We start from the raw sequence: 5,913 nt of genomic DNA on the forward strand, positions 1-5,913 counted from the left end.
CAGAGCGGTTAGGAAAGTGATGGGGCTCTTTAATTACGGTAGGAACTTTATGCCTAACTTTGCCGCAATAGCAGAGCCAATACAAAGACTAGTAAAAGGGGGAAACCCGGGTAATGCCCTTATTGACTGGGGTCCGGAACAGGAGGATGCGTACGACAAACTAAAGCAATCCTTAATTTCGGCACCGGGACTCGGGTTGCCGGATATGAGAAAGCCCTTTCACACCCATTGTGAGAATGAGGGAGGATTTTATGCTGCGGTGGTGACTCAGCAACATGGGGATAGGAGACGACCGGTGGCATACTACTCTACCCAACAATCATCGGTCGCTGCAGGGTTGTCCCGATGTGTAGCGGCATTAGATTGTGCAGCATGGGCAGTGAAGGTCAGTGAGCCCACTGTCATGACAGGTGAGATAGTCCTCCACACCAAACATACTTTGGTGGAGATGGTAAACAACCATAAACTAAGAGCGGTATCAAACATGCGAAGAGCGTGATGGGAAGCGGTGCTATTGCCTGCAGACAAGCCAGTACAGATAGTTAGGGATACCAGGGAAAACCCAGCCGAGGGATGTTAGGAATGGGGGAGCCTCACCATTGTGCCAACATAGATGATGAAATAGAAAGCCACCAGCTGGAAGAAGAGCCACTGGAAGAGGCCCAATTCACTCTCTATGTGGATGGGTCCTGGAAATATATTGATGGGGCACCACGAACCGGGTGGGCAGTTGTAAATGATCAGCTGGAAACAGAATTATCAGGGAGGCTGGATGGAGGGCTCTCAGCACAAATGGCGGAGATAATAGCCCTAACGAAAGCTTTGGAGCTAGCTAAAGAAAAAAATGTAAATATATATACAGACAGTCGATACGCATTCGGGGTGGTGCATGACTACATGACCGCCTGGGGGAGACAAGGATTTGTGACCTCAGGCGGAAATCACATTAAACGTCAGAAATTAATAGAGGAACTCCTCGAAGCCACTAAAGCCCCAAAGCGCGCAGCAGTAATAAAAATTAAGGCCCACCAAAAGGTAGAAACCCGACAACAGGAGGGCAACCGAGCCGCGGATGTGGCCGCACAACAAGCCCTAGAACAAGATGCTATAACAGAAATGGTAGCAAGCGCCCAGGTGGAAAAGATAGATATTAAATAATTACAGACAGACACGTCTATGAGGGAAAAGCAAGAATGGTACCAAAAGGGTGGCAGACAGGATGAGGAGGGGATATGGCGAAAGGATAAAAAGGTGGTTGCCCCTGCCTGCATCCGTCGGACACTCCTGGAATTACACCATGGTGCCGACCATGTAGGAAGAGGAGCCATGATCCATCTGTTGGGAACAGACTGGTGGTGGCCGGGGCTAGGAAGGGATGTGGCAAAATATTGCCAGCAATGTCTGACATGCGCTCAACACAACCCCGGCCACCCCGTTAAAATATGCATGGCTCATCAGCCAAGACCAAGAGGTCCATGGGAGAAAATACAGATAGATTTTACCGGGCCACTCCTCACGTCAAGGGGGAAGAAGTACTGTTTGGTAATAATAGATCAGTTTAACAGATGGGTAGAGGCTTTCCCCACGCGAAATTGTACCGCTACCACGGTGGCGCGGATACTGGCAGAAGAAGTAATTCCCAGATGGGGAGTACCGATCCAAATAGATTCAGATCAGGGAACCCACTTTACAGGTGTGGTCATGAAGGGTATGTGTGAATGGATGGGAATAAAACAAAAATTCCACATTCCCTATCACCCCCAAAGTTCCGGGATGGTGGAATGGATGAACAGAACCCTAAAAGCTGCATTGGCCAAAGCGTTGGGTGAGAAGCATCAGCAATGGGTAGATGTGTTGCCCGCTATGTTAATGAAACTAAGAGCCATCCCAAACCGCGCCACAGGATTGTTGCCCTGTGAATTAATGACAGGGCGAGCAATGCAACTCCCCCATGGAATAATCATGGGAGGAGAGGAGCTAGGACCTTCGCAAGACAGGCTCCGCCAGTATGTCCTTGAGTTAAGCAAACAGTTGAAAGAAATGAGACAGCAGGTTAGGGAACGACAGGAAGAAAAAGACAAAGATTTAGAATTGACTGCGTTACCATGCATTCCCCCTGCGGGAACGAAGGTAATGGTTAAGGTCCTACCAGAAAAACCAGGGTTTGCCCTAAAATGGTCTGGACCTTATCAAGTCCTTATCAGCAGCGATACGTGTGCTTGCGTTGATATAAAGGGCATGGGACGGTGGAAGCACTGGACACAGTTAAAGGTCTACAACCCCTCACCAGTACAGAGATGACTACACCAGAGCAAATACCATTTACAGGGAGCGAGGAATATTGGAGACAGTATAAGGAATGGGAATGGGCGCTGGTACGGGTACTGGTCTGGACTATATGCATTATTCTAATGGGATACACTTTGTGGTGGATTTTGAAGTACGTCTGGGAACAATCCCACCAACCTTGACGGCGGCCAGTTGAGAGAGAGGAAGGAATCCAAATGATTGTGATGGGAGAGCCGAATTAATGATTATGTATCTATGTATTCCTGCAGGAAAAACAGAATCTACAAGCAACAAATAGTTAGGTTGGCGATATAGCCTTTGGGACGTTGTTAACATAGAGTAATAAGATGAAAATGCTTATATGCATCAGTGTAGTTGCAGTATGCGCGATGGACATTACCCCGCTCGAATACAAGTGCCTCCCCTGGCGACGGAATCCCATAAGACTGTGTAACCAAGACACAATTCGTTGCTCAGCTTATAACGACAAAAGCCAAGAGGATTGGAGGCTGGAACGAGAAACTGAGACTACAGCCTGGTTGATCAGAGGTCTGAGGACTCAACTGACTGGCAGGAGTGATTGGACTGTCCTATGCAGGGACACTCCTTGCCCCATTAACTTCCGGTGCTCAGCAGCCCGGGAATATCGAAAGGGGAGATCGTTATGGAAAAAAGAGTTACACGTAAATACATTCTTGTATATGTCTTATGTCTATGCAAAGAATATGAACCTAAGTTTGTGTTGGGTGTGCTCACATGTGCCAATACATAGTAAAGGGGGAATTCCCTTGCGACCGGTCCCCTTTAATGAATCGGAGATGGCCGAGTGGTTAATTCGCCAAAACGATACCGATGGGACCCTTGAAGAGCAAAGGTTTAGACAGAAGTTAGAAGCAGGGGATTGGAGAAGTGCAGGTTACAGCCTCACCGCTTTCAAGGGATGGTACCAGCCTAAATATAATCGGACTCAACAACCCCCATTCTTGGTCCTCACCAACACCTCGGGAGCTGGAAGGCCCCGAGGACCGGTATGTTTAGAACAAAATAAAACAGGAGGACAGGGGGTGGGATGAAGCCATTGTGAACAGCGATCTCCCTTGCAGACAGTTAACAGTAGTAACCAAGGTGACCTGATGACCTTTGGACAATGGAACGTTAGCCGGACCCCGAACAAAACCAGTGGGGGTCGCTGAGAGGGCAAGGTCACCAAGATGAACAACGTATGGACAAACTAAACGGCATACATGGCACGTATTTTATTTGTGGGCATAAAGCTTACCCCTGGCTGCCCCAAGACTGGACGGGCCTGTGCTATCTGGGATATGTGGTGCCCTATATACATCACCTTGACAGCCTCAGGGGACACCCTGGAATTGGGACAAAATCCCGAGGCAAAAGGGGAATAACGGAAGCCGAAAGGATCGGAGCTATAATGTTCCCTATGTATGGGGTAGACAGAGCAATACAGGAAATAAAGCTAGTGGCAGACATATTGGAACAGGTTGGAAGTGATACAGCTGAAGCCCTGGTAGAGATGAGCGCAGAAATGGTGGCCATATGAACGGTAGCTCTCCAGAATAGAATGGCCCTTGATTATCAACTGGCTAACGAGGGCGGGACATGTGCAATGATCGGCGCTGAATGTTGCACTTATATCCCGGACAGTTCAGAAAATATAACTAGTCTGGCTGAGCACATACAAAAGGAGGTGAAGAAATTGCACAAAACCCCAGGGGAAGGCTGGTGGAGTTGGCTATTTGGAGGATCTTGGGGTTCATATCTGACGCATGGACTTATAATTGTTATTATAGTTGTAGTATTATTTTATGTTATGATGACGGTTTTGAATGTATGTTGTAGGGCAGCTGTGTCCAGAATAATGCCGGTTGCTATAGTTGATATAATCAATATTGAGCCAGAAACCGAACAGGTAATGCGGGATAATGAACTGATAGAGATAGGAACATACATGTAAAGTTCTTTGGTCATTTGCACAGACCACCACGCCTAGCACAACAAGATAGACAGAGGGGAAAGACAAACTTAGGTATTAAGTTTAGGCCATCAGTATAGGAGTAATCCCGGGGATGGTAAAAGTGGAAAAGAAGTTGGTATCCCTGGCCAAAATCTAAATTTGGTGCGGGACCAACAGGAGGGACTGAAGGGGTTAAAATGAACCCTCTCAGAATTCAGACAGCCGAGGTAACCACTAATTAAGTGGTGCCAGCAGAATTAAAATCAGAACAAAGGAGTGGGGGTCATGTGCAGATGAGCAAGAGCTAAAAGGAAGCAGGTGGCGATAAGAAGTTTCGCAATAACAACTTTCTTATGTGAAAAAGCAGAACTAAAACAGTACAGACTGGAAAAGTGTTACTTTCGCTACTCCTGCACAAAGGACAGTGTGTAGAGAAGCTTTGCAAAACAAAGATAAGACGCAGCTGTGGGACAAGACAGAATGTGTGTGTTCTGAGTAAGCGATAAGAAATGTGCTGCTTTAGCTAAAATTGTAGACACAGCAGAATATAGGGGTCATGGGAATTTGACCTGTGACCAAAGGCATAGTAAGATGTAACTAACCTTTAACCACACAAGCATGACTAATACTGAAAAGAATAAATAAGCCATAAGTGATCAGGTGATTATTGTAATACAATGTGATTGGATGAAAATGGAATAAAAAGCTGTACCAACCAAGAGAGAACGAGAAGGGTATCACTAGACCGTGGGGTCTATGGTCTTCTCCCAGAACGTTCTGTTAATAAACTGTGTACTTTTACTTTAAGACAGACTCGAGTGAATTTATTTTTCACCAACACCTGCATCGAACCTTGGTTAGACCACACTTGGAGTACTGCGTACAGTTCTGGTTGCCATATGCTTGCGTCTGCACACACTCTGTGGCCGAACTCCAAACCATCGTCAACACCTTCACCGAAGCGTACGAGAGCATGGGCCTTACACTAAACATCCGTAAGACAAAGTTCCTCTACCAATCTGCCCCTGCCACAGAGTACTGCTTCCCGATTATCAAAATCCATGACGAGGCCTTGGGTAACGTGGACCACTTTCCATACCTCATGAGCCTACTGTCGGCAAGGGCAGACGTCGATGACCTTCAGTGTGCCAGTGCAGCCTTCGGTCGCCTGAGGAAGAGAGTGTTTGAAGACCAGGACCTTAAACCCAGCACCAACCTCATGGTCTACAGAGCAGTAGTGATATCCGCCCTCCTGTATGCTTCAGAGACAAGGGCCATGTACAGCAGGCACCTCAATGCACTGGAGAGGTACCACAAACGCTGCCTCCGCAAGATCCTGCAAATTCATTGGCAGGATAGGCACACTAATGTCAGTGTTCTCGCTCAGGCCAACATCCCCAGCATCAAAGCTTTGACCATGCTCGATCAGCTCTGATGGACGGATCACATCGTCTGTATTACGTCCGTGTATAATAAGAAACGGACTGCGGAGAACAGTACAACAGGTGTTTACTCAACGTGGCTCAAACTGCAACTGAACTGTACAGATTACTACTCAGCATTATATACAGGTGTGGTCACTGCCGGTACTACAGTATACATGAGCTGTAAAAAGTAGTTCCCCCCTTAAAGGTACATACATTACAATT

At 47.0% G+C, this 5,913-nt stretch overlaps 1 pseudogene; it reads left to right on the top strand.

Moving 5' to 3' along the window:
- Nucleotides 1-1,878: 1,878 nt before the first annotated feature.
- LOC147111805 (endogenous retrovirus group PABLB member 1 Env polyprotein-like) lies at nt 1,879-5,082 on the top strand (annotated as a pseudogene).
- The last annotated feature ends 831 nt before the right edge of the window (nt 5,083-5,913 follow it).

This window comes from Somniosus microcephalus, chromosome 10, assembly GCF_052327205.1.
Source record: "Somniosus microcephalus isolate GS21.2 chromosome 10, FLI_Smic_1.0, whole genome shotgun sequence".
Classification (NCBI taxonomy): Eukaryota; Metazoa; Chordata; class Chondrichthyes; order Squaliformes; family Somniosidae; genus Somniosus; species Somniosus microcephalus.